Here is a 15,547-nt window from a genome sequence, read left to right on the forward strand (position 1 = left end):
CCAGTTAGCCTTGGCCTAATTCTTAGAAAGTTCTTCTGTATGTTCAGCTGACATTTAAACTCATGGGAATTTCCACCATCAACCCCGAGTCAGCCATTTATAGCAACCTATGACTCAGTTTTTTTCACTCTTCCATAAGAGCGCCTTTCAGCTACTGGGGGCCAGCCCTCAGCCTCCTGAGTCTTTCTGGGCTGAGCGTCTCTTTGGCACGTTGGGCTTTTTTCTTGATGATTTGGGGAGTTTTTACCCTTACGTCTTTGCTCTGAGTTGTCAAACTTCCCCTCACGTTGTCATTTTTCTTCAGGCTTTGTTTACAGTGGTGTACAGTGGTGTAGAGCTCACTCACTTTGAGGTTATCTTAAAAGTATTTTCTGCATACTTTCTTCTTGTACTTTAATGGATTTGTTTTTAATATTTAAATCTTTGATTCCTTCTGGAGTTTATTTTGATATAAGATGTGAGGTGGAGTTTCAAATTTATTTGTTTTTCCAGTGAGGTACCCTGTTACTCCAACACCATTTATTAAATGATTCATTTTCTCCCACTGATTTGAAATGCCTTATGTTAAATTCATGATATACTCTTGGACTTATTCCCAGGATTTTTCATATGTTTTGCTGCCAAGCAAGCCATCACCCTTCTTATACCCTTGTTATTAAAATTTTTAGCTGAAATGTAAAACTTTTAATATACTTATTATAGTTCAGTGTTCAGCCTGTCATCTGGCCTGTCAGGATGGCCTGATTCTTGCTTCTTGCACCAGCAGCTTCTTGCTTTGTGCCATCTGCAGGTTAATACGCATCTCTTCTATGTAGTTATCCAGGTCATTGATTAAAAGAGTGACAAAAGTACTGATCAGTGTAGGGCTGTCCTTTGAACATTGGTGGAGGGCCCCTGTTCATTCTTTCCTGTATCAGAGATGCAACATGATATGTTAGAAAGACCTTGGGATTTTAGTATTTTTGCAAGACTTTATTTGTATATCCCTTATTTTCATTGTTTCTCAAACTTTAATGTGCATAGGAATGACCCGAGAATCTGGTTGACGTGCAGATTCTGACTCACTAGCTCTGGAGTTGTACCAAGATTCTGTACTTTTAGTAAGGCTCCAGTCCATGCTGGTGCCGCTGGTCCGTAGACTCACACTGTACAGGACGGAGACCAGGATAAGTCCAGCAAGATGCTCTGGCTGCAATATTTAAGGAGGCGCTTGCTCTCAGATTTGCTCAGGTGCCAGTCTTGCTCTTTACCCCATGGACCATAGCCTGCTGGGCTCACTTGTTCAGTCTCACTACTGTTGAACTAATCTCTTCCTTTTCAAGCAAGTTCCCCCGGTGATTCTCAGGCACACCAAAATTAGAAAAGAGATTTAGAAGTTCTGACTTTTGGAATTAATTTCTTAAATAAATCCTATTGTGAGTTAGTACTTACAACCCGAGAACATCATGGAACCATTTGCCTTTAGCTTGTCTGGTGTGCTGAGTCCCAAATACTGACAGCGGTTGCTCAGATAGTATAGGTAGAAGAAGCCTCCTTGAAGTTGACAGAACCAGTCTTCACCCCTGTAATGATGACTCTCGTAACATGGACTCAAAACCAAGCTCTTACATGGACTCAAAACCAAGCTCTTACATGGACTCAAAACCAAGCTCTTACATGGCATTGAAAGCTTCATTGACAATGTGCTGCAGGCCAGTGCTTCTCAAATGTTAATGTGCGTACGGATCTCCTGGGCATCTGGTTAAGATACAGCTTCTGATTTGGTGGGTCTGGAGTTCTGCATCTTTCACAGGGTCCGAAGTGATGCTGAAGCTTCTGAGCTACAGCTGCAGAACCCAGAAACAGGGAGAGTTCTGACTGACCTCTAGCTAAGAAATCTTCCTAAAGTATAAGAGGGTATTGGTTAGGAATGTTCAGGGAAGTTCTTCATGGATTTTATTTCAGAAAGCAAGGAAAGAAGTTTATATTGTTTCCCCTTTCTTGCTATGATAAACAGTGCTGCAAAGAATATGTTCATCACACCCATTATCTTATGTGCCTTATATATTCTGTTCTCTGTGATGCAGCAATGTTATTCCACTTTATAAAGTCTTGAAAGGTATTTATCTTGAACTTTTTATATACTTAATGCAATATTATTTTTATATCTTTAAGTTACATCTTGGTGGATATGGAAAGTATTTTCTCATCGATAATGTTATTAACACCGAATAGATTTAAAGTACATTGTTGTTTTTGTTCAGTCGCTAAGTCATGTCTGACTCTCTGCGACCCCATGGACTGCAGCACGCCAGGCTTCCCTGTCATTCACTATCACCTGGAGTCTGCTCAAATTCATGTCCATTAAGTCATTGATGCCATCCAACCATCTCATCCTCTGTCACCCCCTTCTCCTGCTCTCGATCTTTCCCATCCTCAGGGTCTTTTCCAATGAGTTGGCTCTTAGCATCAGGTGGCCAAAGTATTGGAGCTTCAGCATCAGTCCTTCCAGTGAATATTCAGGACTGATTTCCTTTAGAAGTGACTGGTTTGATCTCCTTGCTATCTAAGGAATTCTCAAGAGTCTTCTCCAGCACCATAATTCGAAAGCATCAATTCTTTGGCTCAGCCTTTAAAATACCTATATATGCATAAGACACATATATGAACGTGTGTGTGTGTGTGTGTGTGTAATGCTGCTTAGTTGCTAAGTTTTGTCCAGCTCTTTTGTGACCCGCCATAGGCTGTAGCATGCCAGGCTCCTCTGTGCATGAGGATTTGCAGGCAACAATACTGGAGTGGGTTGCCGTATCCTTCTCCAGGGCATCTTCCTGATCCAGGGATCAAACCCGTGTCTTCTGCACTGGGAGGCGGATTCTCTACCACTGAGCCATCAGGGAAGCGCCCCCCGCCACACACACACACACACACACACACACAGAGTTTTTCTAGAACCCAGGTAGAATGTGCTCATCTCTTATGAATCAGCATCTTATGAAAAAAGAGGAAGTAAACTGTTTATGTCAGATGTAAACCTGGTGCTTTCTATAATTAAGAGCTATTAGTTTAAACCAAACAGGACTGGAACTCCTGAAGCTGAAGAGCAGGGAAAGTTCAAGTCAGCTGCCATCTAACACTGCTTGCCGTGTGATTGCACTCGCTTCACATGCTAGTAGAGCTATGCTTCAAGCTAGGCGTTAGTAGTACGTGAACCGAGAACTTCCAGATGCACAAGCTGGGTTTAGAAAAGGCAGAGGAACCAGACATCAAATTTCCAACATTGATTGGATCATAGAGAAAGCAAGGGAATTCTAGAAAAACATCTACTTCTGCTTCATTGACTATGCTAAAGCCTTTGACTGTGGATCACAACAAACTGGAAAATGCTTAAAGAGGTGGGAATACCAGACCACCTTACCTATCTCCTGAGAAACCTGTATGCAGGTCAAAAAGCAACATGGAACATGGATTGGTTCAAAATTGGGAAAAGATTATGTCAAGGCTGTATATTGTCACCCTGCTTATTCAGTTTATATGCAGAGTACATCATGCAAAATGCCAGGCTGGATGAATCACAAGCTGGAATCAAGATTGCCAGGAGAAATATCAACAGTCTCAGATAGGCAGATGATACCACTCTAATGACAGAAAGTGATGAGAAACTAAAGAGCCTCATGCTGAGGGTGAACGGAAAGTAAAAAAGCTGGCTTTAAACTCAGCAATCAAAAAACGAAGATCATGGCATCTTGTCCCATCACTTCATGGAAGTTAGAAAGAGAAAAAGTGGAAGCAGTGACAGATTTTATTTTCCTGAGCTCCAAAATCACTGCAGATGGTGACTGCAGCCATGAAATTAAAAGACACTTACTCCTTGGAAGGAAAGCTTTGACAAACCTAGACAGTGTATTAAAAAGAAACCACATCACTTGGCCAACAAAGGTCTATCTAGTCAAAGCTATGGTTTTTCCAGTAGTCATGTATGGATGTGAGAGTTGGCCCATAAGGAAGGCTGAGCGTCGAATAATTGATGCTTTTGAACTGTGGTGCTGGAGAAGACTCTAGAGAGTCCCTTGGACTGCAAGGAGATCAAGCCAGTCAATCCTAAAGAAAATCGACCCTGAATATTCATTGGAAGGACTGATCCTGAAGCTGAAGCTCTAGTCCTTTGGCCACCTGATGCAAAGAGCTGACTCCTTGGAAAAGACCGTGATGCTGGGAAAGATTAACAGCAAAAGGAGAAGGGGGCAACAGAAGATGAGATGGTTGGATGGCATCACTGACTCAATGGGTATGAGTTTGAACAATGGATATGAGTTTGGGAGATGGTGAGGGACAGGGAAGCCAGCATGTGCTGCAGTGCACGGGGTTACAAAGAGTCAGACATGACTCAGTGACTGAACAACAGCAGCGTTCAATGAGAACGGCCCTGAGACGCTGCACTGATCTGAATGATGTCCAGTGTTCTTACTTTCTCTCCCTTTACACGTTAGCCACCTTCACTCAAAAAACCCCAAATTCCCCTAAATGGTGTTCGTATCTGGAATTCCATCACGGAGAAAACAGAGTGACTCACATCCAAAGTTTAGTCTACACTGACTCGGCTGTTTGACTAGGCTAGAAATTCTGTGATTTATAGGTGAGTCAGGTCATTCCATCCAGTAAAGGCCGTTCGAGAGGCTGTTCTTCCTGATGCAGCGTTTTCGACTGCAGTCAGGTGGCTCTGTTAATGAAAAAGCCAAACAAGAGGAGTGATTTCCCTCCCAAGCAGTATTATTAGATTATGGCGTTGTCAAGAGTCTTGCAATTGAATTACCTCTGTGTAATCCACCCCACCTTATCAGTTAAACTCCACTTGTAATGGACTGCTGGCTTCCGGGGACGCTGTGTGGATTACTTAAAACCTCTTGCTGTCTGGAAGTGACATGATCTGCAGCTTCGGGTGGCGTATTCCTTCCTCCCACGCTGGCTGGGCCAGGCTTGTGCTGGGAAAACATCCTGGAGCAGCCGCTGAGCTGAGGAGCAGGGGGCGTGTGGCCATTTCATCGCGGTGCCGTCAGTATGTCCTCAGCTGGACCGGATCTGGTCAGGCCAGCGACGGCTCTGCTCCCTTGTGTCAACAGGTCACATGTACCACCCACCCAAGGGAAGCAATGAATGAGAAATTCCCTTTGCCACGATGTTTGTCCAGATTAATGTATAATACTTAGTCTGGGAAGTCTTGGGCTGCTGAAGACTTTTGCGAAGAAATGCTTTTTAAGAAATTTCAAAAGTGATTTGCAGTTCACTGAGGATGGGGTGTGGGGAATAAATGCTTTTTTAGGAACTCTGTCAACACAATAACAACGTTGAAGAATGCTTTTAGGACGCGTGGAGCCATAGAACTAAGAATCAGAAATCCTTGAGCTTTAACTCCTGTTTGCCTCTGACTGATACCTGACTGTATTTAGCCTTTTCTGGAGTCGGACTCTAAGAAAACGAACCGAGATGAACAGATAGCAGCGATAGTACCTGTTTGCTGAATTACCAAAGCAAGCCGTGTGAGGGTTTGCAGTTTTAGCAGGGTAAGTTCCAGCAGTAGACTGCAGTTTCTATTCCACAAAGATACTGTATCACACTGGGAGAGGAAACAAGGTTTATGAGCGTGATGGAAAATAAATCCCAGGCTTGTTATTGGTACAAATCAACATAGAAGCTCCCCAGGTTCTTCACCGGGGATTGGTTAACCAGCTCTCAGGAGCCTGGTGATTCAAGACGCCGGCCAACTAGAGCATGCATGTCTTAAGGGAAGGAGACTAGGAAGTGGCTGAGCACCTTCTTTCATAGAAGAATGAAGGTGAAACTTGCTCCTGGTACCCAGATAAGACCTGAAGGAAACCCAGGCGTTTGGTTTACTTTCAGACCTGGTGGACTTTTGTCGTGTTAGTCACTCAGTCATGTCCAACTCTTTGCGACCCCATGGACTGTAGCCCGCCAGGCTCCTCTGTCTGTGGAATTCCCCAGACAAGAACACTGGAGGAGGTAGCCATTCCCTTCTCCAGGGGATCTCCCTGGCCCTGGGATTGAACCTGGGTCTCCTGCATTGGCAGGCAGATTCTTTACTGTCTGAGCCACCAGGGAAGAATTGTAGAGCCATGTTTTAAAAAGTTATATTTTGGGTCTTCCCTGGCGGTCCAGTGGTTAAGAGACCAGACTCCCACTGCAGAGGGCACAGGTTTGATCCACAGTCAGGGAACTAAGATCCTGCATGCTGCATGGTGTAGCAAAAAAAAAAAAAATAGGAAAAACAAAAAGTTATATTTTGCTCTCTCAGGACCTAGAAGTACATGGTGTAATAGTGTAGGAAGACAGCTAGGCATGAGGAATGTTCACTTGCCTTTATGATCCCAGATTTGACTTATAATGTGGTGTCATGTCACATGGCCGTGTCATACGCTGGAGATCAAAGAAGATTTAAAAAATAGCTAAGGACAGAGGCAGGACTCTGGTAAGGGGAGTGAGGAAGTGAGCAAATCTCTCCTCGATAGACAATGATAAACTGGACCAAGTTGTCAAAAACAGCCACTTAAGGCCTGCGGAAGTAGAACTCATGGCCAGCAGCAAATTGAGAAGCATTTATCCATAAGAAGCTGCTGAACTTCAGATAAGGACAGTGGGAGTTTCTGATGTTCTTGTTCTGGGACTACTCCCTGCCACCCCCACGCGGTTAATGTACCAGTTCCGGCTGCTGGAGGAAACCCGTTTCATTCGGAGCAGAAGAGGTTCTGTTTCTCTGACAAGAAAAACAGCCCACTGCCCTCGTCAGTGAAAGTTACGGTCTCAGTGGCAAGTAGACAAGCAGCTCTGGCTGCCTAAATAGCCGTCCCACTTGGGTCAGACAGCAAACCACGGTCGACTCAGAGCCTTAGCCGAGGTCCTGGAAACGACACAGCCACAGAAAGGCTTGAAAAGCTCTCCACGCATCCCTGACCAACTGGAAGCTGTGTACGTCCATAGGTAAGACTCGAGGGGCCCCAAGCTCTCCGCACAGCCCCGGTCAGCTGGGCAGCTGAATGTACAGAAGAGATCCAGGAGGGTCTGGCAGAAAGTCATGCTGGGGGCAGACCCAAGCTGTGTGTTCTTAACCCTACACGGATCGATGTGCAGCACTTAGGAGCCTATCTGGCCCCAGATGTGTGAGCATGACCTTTAACCAATCGTTGGCTGGTCACTAAACCCTGCAGACTCAGGGGCACCTCCCAGGAATTCAGGTCTAAAAACAAATGAGAATTAAAAGAAAAACATGCCCTGAGTAGAAATACCATGGCTGCACACCATGAAGGAGACAGTCTGCTGATTTCCTCCAGAAAAATTACTCACAGGGAAGGGTGTCCATTTAATCAATATAAGCTATAAAATATGAACAGTAAGATCTATTTGGTTAAAAAAGGAAAACGACAGAAGCACAGAAGTATCTGCTCAAAGGGTGAGGTACACAGAAACACACACACATTCACACACACATACACGTTTTTCCTTGGATTTTTAGCAGTGAGCTTCCTTAGAGGTTTATAGGGATGTTTCTTTCACTTTGCTATATATTTTGAAAATAGGTATTTTTTCTATAGTGTAAACACACACACACAAAAGTAACCTATAGCATAACACTAACTGTGATTTAGAATTGTGGGATTTACTAAATCAAGTGCTTAGTTTATAAGCAGAACCTTACCTTCTACCTCCCACCTCCTGTGTTTCTCCTATTTTTTTTTTTACACGTCTAGTTAGTACATCAGAAAAATATTGGGAGCAAAACTGATGAACTTATTCACATTTCTTCCATCCCATTCCTATGTTCTATTTTATGTTTCCTCTTTATTAAAATAGGAAGCACAGTCCCAAGACTTTTCTACCTTTGACTTTATTGCTTGAAACATATGAACTGCTTGACTTAAACTTCTAAAAACAATCAGATCTTTCCCATTGAGATTGTTGTTCATTATTTTTAAACTTGTATTACTTATAAATGTTTTGTATAGCGCTGTGTTTCTTAAAGGTAAGATGTTATTTTAAAAAATCTAAAAAGTATATTGAAGTTGTAAATTATTCTCAGTTGGATTAGGAAATTGCCAGCAGAGGAGATAGACTGAAGTGGTTGCTCAAGCCCTCCCACAGATGATAATTAGCAAATCTGGACAAAATAAAAGAAACTACTAAAAGCACCCAAAAGCAGAAGCTAGAGGAGAAAAAAGTTGTAATTGGAAGGAGTAGGACTTGCAGACTTGTGGGCTTTTTTGCCTAACGGTGTGCTTCAGTCCCCACGGTGGCTGCAGTGGAAACGACAGGGGAAGACTGAAACCCGACAAGGCAGAGGTGGCAGAGGTGACAGAGGAGGAGGTCAGGAATGGAGAGCAGGGGAGATAGAAGGGGAAATCCTGGAAGCAAGAGAGAGCTGCAGAAAGGGTGAGGCCCAGCGGCTGAGTGAAGACTCTGCCCAGATCCCTGGTTGACTGTTGCGTTAGTCAGGATTCTCCAGAGAAACAGAACCAATAGAAGGTAGGTAGGTAGGTAGGTAGGTAGAGATAGATTACAGGAGTTGACTCACATGATTATGAAAGTGGAGACCCACCATCTGCAGCCTGCAGTTGGAGACCCAGGGAAGCTGGTGGTATAATTCAGTCTCAGTCCAGAGGGCTGAGAATTAGAAGGCTGATGGTACAAGTCCCAGATTGAGTCTAAGAACCCAAAACCCAGGGATGCCGATGTCCGGTAGCTGGAGAGGATGCTCAAGCAAAGAGAAAGAACAAATTTGCCCTTCTCCCACCTTTTTGTTCTATTTAAGGCCCTCAGTGGATTGAATAATAACCACCCACACTGGGGAGGGCCACCTGCTTTACTCAGTTCACCGATTTAAATGCTCCTGTCTTCCAGAAACACCCTCAGACACACCCAGAAATAACGTTTCACCATCTATCTGGACACCCCCTAACCCAGCCAAGTTGACATGTGAAATTAACTATTAAAACTGTTAAACTCTAAATGTGCAGGAGAGACCCAGGGACCCAGAAAAAATAACAAACGGAGCAGCCAGAGAGAAACTAGTCCTTGAAAGATAAACCTATACTAGCTGAGATCTGTAAGTTTGATGCCTCTTTTTATTTTTTTAAACTGAGTTAATTCCTAATCTGTACATGGTTTAGGCAGGAGAAAGCTGGAGCCTTACTTGCTTGGGGTGTCAGAAGACAGACCTTGAGGCTGACAGAACAGCTAGAAAATTAGAGGGAAATTATAAAAACAAAAATCCCAGAAAGTGTGAGCCCTGAATCTGAGTATAAGCGTCCCAGATCTTTGGCTATCTGCCAAATTACACAGGTGCAGGGGAGCCCCCAGGGAGCCAGTCTAAAAAAGTAGTAGTTAGAAGCTGTAAGAACTGAGCAAATTTATCAGCTGCTGCATACTCAGGACCCCACTCCAGTACTCTTGCCTGGAGAATCCCATGGATGGAGGAGCCTGGTGAGCTGCAGTCCATGGGGTTGCAAAGAGTCAGACACGACTAAGTGACTCCACTTTCACTTTTCACTTTCATGCATTGGAGAAGGAAATGGCAACCCACTCCAGTGTTCTTGCCTGGAGAATCCCAGGGACGGGGGAGCCTGGTGGGCTGCCGTCTCTGGGGTCGCACAGAGTCGGACACGACTGAAGTGACTTAGCAGCAGCAACAACAGCAGCATACTCAGGAAAGACCAACTTGTAGTTTGAATCTAGGCAAGTTAACTGCCTACTACAGTTAAAAAAAAACCAAAAACCTTAGAAGGGCACAGCAGAGTTCAAAGTTGCCGCAACACCTTATATACAATGTCTGGTTTTCAACCTGCAATTACTAGACATATAAACAGGAAAGTGTAACTCATACTCAGGAAAAAGGAAAAAACCCTCAATAGAAACTGGTTCTGAGTGTCTTAGTGGGTACACATGTTGGATTTTTTAGACCAAGTCTTCAAAGCAGCTGTTATACAAATGACCAAAGTGTTGAAGCAAAATATGATCAGAATTAAAGGAAAAATAAATGAACAGATAGAGAAGTTGCGGCAAAGAAATGGAGCTAGACCCAACATGCTGCAACTAAAGATCCCACATGCCGCAACCTGGCTCAGCCTAGTTTAAAAAATGATCTATAGATTTAATAAAATTTCAGTAAAAATTTCTGCTTTATTTTTGTTGCTGAAATTGACAAGTCCATTCTAAAATGTGTATAGAAATGCAAGAGAACTAGAATAGGCTGTTTTAAAAAAACAGTTTTTAAAAGAACCACAAAATGAGAGAATTTGACTTGCTTGTAGTACCGTAAAGTTATAGTGATAGAAAAAGAACAAATATATGAATAAATGAGACAGAATAGTCCAGAAACAAACCCACACACATGCAGATCCAAGCACATAGACAGCTGATTTTCAGCAGCAGTGTCAAGGGAATTCGATGGGAAAAGGAAAGTCTTTTCAAGAAATGATGCAGGACCAACTGAATTTCTGTATGGAAGAAGATGAACACTAGCCCTTACTTTAATATCCTATGCAAAAAATAACTCAAAGTGGGTCAGGGGCCTAAAAGTAAGAGTTAAAACTATAAAGCTTCTGGAAGAAAAATAAGAGAAGATATACATTGTGACTTTGGGGTATGAAAAGATTTTGTAAATACAATGCAAAAAACACAGATCTTAAAATACATGAGTGCTAAAGTGGATTTTACCGAAATTTAAAATTTTGCTGTTTGAGAGTACAGTTAAGAAAAAGCAGGCCATGGTATGGGAGAAAATGGATGTAATCTGTGTATCTGACAAGGACGGTAAAGAAGTCTTATGATTCAATGGCAAGATGTTAATTCCATTTTTAAAATGGGCAAAAAGATGTGAATGAGTACTCTACAAAATAAGATACACTAATGGCCAGGAGTTAATAATATCTTCCATTATTAGTCATCAGGGAAAAGCAGTTTTCAGCCACAGTGAATTACCATGTACACCCACTAGCACAGTTAAAATTTAAAAGACCAATAATACCAAGTGCTGGCAGGTCTGTGGGGCCAGTTGAACTTTGGTGCTCTTCTGTTGAGAACGTAAAGTGGAGCAGCTAGTTTGGAAAACAGCTGCCAGTTTCTTTGAATGTTAAACATATATTTACCTTGGGGAGCTTCCCCGGGGGCTCAGCAGTAAAGAATCTGCCTGTAATGCAGGAGAACTGAGTTCGATCCCTGGGCTGAGAAGATCCCTTGGAGGAGGGCATGGCAACCCACTCCAGTATTCTTGCTGGGAAAATCCCAAGGACAGGAGCTGGGGGTGGGGGTGGGGGGGTGTGGGGAGGTGGTGGGACTCCATGGGATTGCAAAGAGTCGGACATGACTGAAGCGACTGAACACATACACACACACACACACACTTACCATAGGACCCAGTAATTCCATTCCTAGAGTTTTACCTTAGAGAAAGGAAAACAAAAGTACACACAGAGACGTCTCTGTAAATATTCATCGCAGCTTAAGTCATCGCAGCCAGAGACTGGAAACAATCCATGTGTCCATCAACAGGTGAAGGGATGAGCAAGTTATGGTATAGCAGCACAATGAAATAGTACTCAGCAATACAAAGGAACTGCTGATAACACATCACAAGAAGAAAACCAGTAGCAAAGAGGTGCATATTGTATGATTCTACTTATATAAAAATCTGGAAGATGCAAACCAGTATATAGTAACAAGGAGGCAGATCAGTGGTTGCCTGGGGCCTGGAGGAGGTGGGGGTACCGATTGCAAAAAGGCACAAAGGGACTTTTAGGAGTGATGGAGATGTTCTTTATCTTGATTGCGGTGGTGGTTGCTGCTAAGTCGCTTCAGTCGTGTCTGACTCTGTGCGACCCCAGAGACGGCAGCCCACCAGGCTCCCGAGTCCCTGGGATTCTCCAGGCAAGAACACTGGAGTGGGCTGCCATTTCCTTCTCCAATGCATGAAAGTGGAAGGGGAAAGTGAAGTCGCTCAGTCGTGTCCAACTCCTAGCGACCCCATGGACTGCAGCCTACCAGGCTCCTCTGTCCATGGGATTTTCCAGACAAGAGTACTGGAGTGGGGTGCCATCGCCTTCTCTGCGGTGGTGGTTACACCATGTTTATTGTATGTAAGCTTATGTTTATTGTGTATAAATTATATCCCCCAATGAAAGTTGGTTGTGAAAAAACCTTCCCACTATTTAGAAAAGGCTGGTCACCATTCCTCAACTTGAGGCTGCTGCAGCAGGCTGTTTATTCTCTTTTTTGGAACCTTTCTTTTGTTTGGATATCAGGTTCCTCCTTGTGGTCATGTTCTTCTAGGAAGACCGATCCTATCCCAAGTTCTGATAATTCAGCCTCATCTTGATTTTACTTCCACAACTACTTAAAAGGGTGCACGTGACTCGGTTCTGGCCAGTGGCAGATGAACAGAAGTGTCATGGGAGTGACTTTTAGAGAGGACAGTGAAATGAGATAGATCATATTGCCTCCTCCCCTAACCCCACTGAAATGACAGTAAAGGATTTTTTTTTTTAAGGTGTAAACTATGAGGATGAAGAGAAAGGCAGAGTAGGTAACAGTGGGCCAGAATTTTACTTATAAAATTATGAAAACTGAAAAGTAACTGCATACGTGATAAGGAACTTAGGTTTCAGTGTCTTTGCTCTGAGTATTTGCAATGGAGGGAGGCTAATGAGAAGCAGGCCAGTTTTCAACCACAACTAGACAATGTTCTGCAATAAGTTTTAGGAAACTCTGACTGTGGGATATACTTTGGGGCTGAAAACAGAAATACTATTTGAAAGTCTGAAACGTGGCAGTTAGCACCCAGGTCCCCATCCCACCCTTTCAGGTCACTACTGCTCTGCCATTCCTGCCAGACATGGGAAGTTTAGTATCTGGAGAAATTGAAATAGAGAGAATATGTGTGTGAAAGTCCAGTCTGGGGGAAAGTGATGTAAAAGTGAAAGTAGCTCAGTCGTGTCCAACTCTTTGCAACCCCACAGTCCGTGGAATTCTCTAGGCCAGAATACTGGAGTGGGTAGCCTTTCCCTCCTCCAGGGGATCTTCCCAACCCAGGGATCGAATCCAGGTCTCGTGCATTGCAGGGGGATTCTTTACCATCACTAAGTCGTGTCCCACTCTGCGACCCCATGAACTGCAGCACGCCAGGCTCCTCTGTTCTCCACTGTGTCCCAGAGTTTGCTCAGATTCATGTCCATTGAGTTGGTGATGCTATCTAACCATCTTGTCCTCTGCCTCCCTCCTCTCCTTTTTGCCTTCAGTCTTTCCCAGCATCAGAGTTTTTCCATTGAGTTGGCTTTTCACATCAGGTGGCCAAAGTATTGGAGCTTCAGCATCAGTCCTTTAAAATAATATTCACGGTTGAGTTCCTTTAGGATTGACTAGTTTGATCTCTTTGCAGTCCAAGGGACTCTCAAGAGTCTTTGCTAGCACCACAGTTCAAAAGCATCAATTCTTTGGCACTCAGCCTTCTTTATGGTCCAGCTCTCACATCTGTACATGACTACTGGAAAAACCAGTAATTTAACCAGAATTTAAATATCTCCAGATATTTAAAGAAAGCCTGCTCCTCAAAAATCAAATTCCTCAAAGAGGTATTTCATCGAGTAAATAAGAACAGAATGCTGTATAAGCAGACTATTTAGGAATGCTCTCAAGGATTAAAACTATCACTAAGTGAAGTTGTAAGTTGAAGGTGAGGAAATCTGGAAAGTAACACAGTCCAAGAGGTAGACAATAAGACAGAAAAAATTAGAAAATTAAAGAGTATCTAGAAAGCCCAATAGCTGGCTAACAGGTTCTAGAAAGAGAAGATGGACAGGACACTGTTACAGAAATAATGCAAGGTTTTCTCAAAAGTCATGGTCTTTAGAATGAATAAAACCCTCAACAAACTACATTATTGTGAAATTTGAGGACATTGACACCAGATTTAAAATCTTCTGTAGAGAAAGGTCATATAAAAAGGGATCTAAAACAAGTAGCATCAAGCTGCTTAACAACAGCACTAGAAAGCAAAACACAATAAATCAGTGCCATCTAAAGCCTGATGGAAGTATTTCCAACCTGTAATTCTGTCCTCAGCCATACTGTCAGTCAAGAGTGAAAGGAAAGTATTCTCAGAAATGCAAAGTCTCAAAAGACTTACTTGCTGTCTGCCTTTTCTCAGAACACCTAGAGGATGTGATCTTTCAAAACTAGAGAGTAAAGTACGAAAGAGAAAGACCTGGAATTCAGGGAAAAAAGGAATACAACGCAGGCTTATGTGAGGAACCCTCAGGGTATTGGTGAGGAAAAGTCCCAGGATGACAGTTTTGCAACTGGCCCAGGTCAGACTGACCCTAGGTTCTAGGAGGTGTGTCTTCTAGGATAAGTGGGACTCAGAGACTATGTGTAGTATATCATGTGATTGATTATATTGAGAGGAATTTTTAAAAAAAGAAAAAAGCAGTCTCCTCCAAATGTTGAAGTTATATAAGAAAAAATATATAATCATAGCATACCACATGACTGAACAGGATGAAATATCAGAACAATAGTCATAATCATGTAAGTACTAAATATTGATTTATTAATATACCACCATGTAACTGTTGTGGGGGATAAAGGAAGGGTGATGTGTGTGTCTTTGCGTGGTGTCAGAGAGCTAAATTTTAATCTCGTGTAGGAGGGACTCAGCAGATAATGTCTGAAATTGGAAAACTTAGATAGATATAAGCTTTATATAGAATACTTGTATCTATCTTTAGAAATAGAAAGTTGAAAGTAAATACCAGAAGAATTGAAAAGGGAGTGTCTCTGGAAAGTGAAGAGGGATTAAAGGAGGAAACGGTTTTGTTAATTAAGCTTTGTAGCACCATTTGATCTTTTAAATAAGGTACACCTGTTAATCTAGCAGCGTTAGTCCCTCAGTCGTATCCGACTCTCTGCGACCCCGCAGACTGTAACCCACCAGGCTCCTCTGTCCATGGGATTCTCCAGGCAGGAATACTGGAGTGGGTTGCCATTCCCTTCTCCAGAGGATCCTCCAGACCAAGAGATTGAACCCAGGTCTCCTGTATTGCAGGCATATTCTTTACCATCTGAGCTATTTTGATACAAATAAAAATTAAGAAAGAGACCTAAGAAAGGAAGTCCTTATTTTCTGCCTCTGGATGTTGGTGTGTGATGGCTACTGAGGATGTGATCACAGCAATTGACAGCTGTTGTCTACCCACGAGGAAGCAAAATTAGCTATTGTGCTATAAATGACAAAAGGCTTGACTCCCTTTACGTCCCTATTTTCAGAATAAGTTAGTTCCCTAGCTGCCTTCAGAGTTGTTCTGTGTGTTGTGAACTCAGGGGTATCTGTTTATTTGATGTGTTTCAGTCTGTTGCCATCGTCGTTCATTTGGGTGCTCAGACGTCACCTCTTTGGTTGCTGTGGTCTCATTCACGGTGGCTTCCAAGTCGTTGGCTGTGACCCCACGATATCAAGGAAGATATGATATCTTCCTTACTTTCTGGCATGACAAGATTTTCTAGGCTCATT

At 43.0% G+C, this 15,547-nt stretch overlaps 1 protein-coding gene across 2 annotated transcripts in view; it reads left to right on the forward strand.

The window, feature by feature from the left end:
- PACS1 (phosphofurin acidic cluster sorting protein 1) overlaps positions 1–15,547 on the forward strand; it is a 148,644-nt gene that overhangs the window by 61,500 nt on the left and 71,597 nt on the right. Inside the window, exon 1 of one of the 2 annotated variants that reach the window (XM_044943712.2) lies at positions 6,838–6,972. The exons of the other annotated variant lie outside the window; for it this stretch is intronic. The gene's annotated coding sequence lies outside the window, so the exon portion shown is untranslated. Of the gene's footprint in view, positions 1–6,837; positions 6,973–15,547 lie in introns of those variants that run through there. 2 annotated transcript variants of the gene reach the window in all.

This window comes from Bubalus bubalis, chromosome 5 (assembly GCF_019923935.1).
Source record: "Bubalus bubalis isolate 160015118507 breed Murrah chromosome 5, NDDB_SH_1, whole genome shotgun sequence".
In the NCBI taxonomy this organism is placed as follows: domain Eukaryota; kingdom Metazoa; phylum Chordata; class Mammalia; order Artiodactyla; family Bovidae; genus Bubalus; species Bubalus bubalis.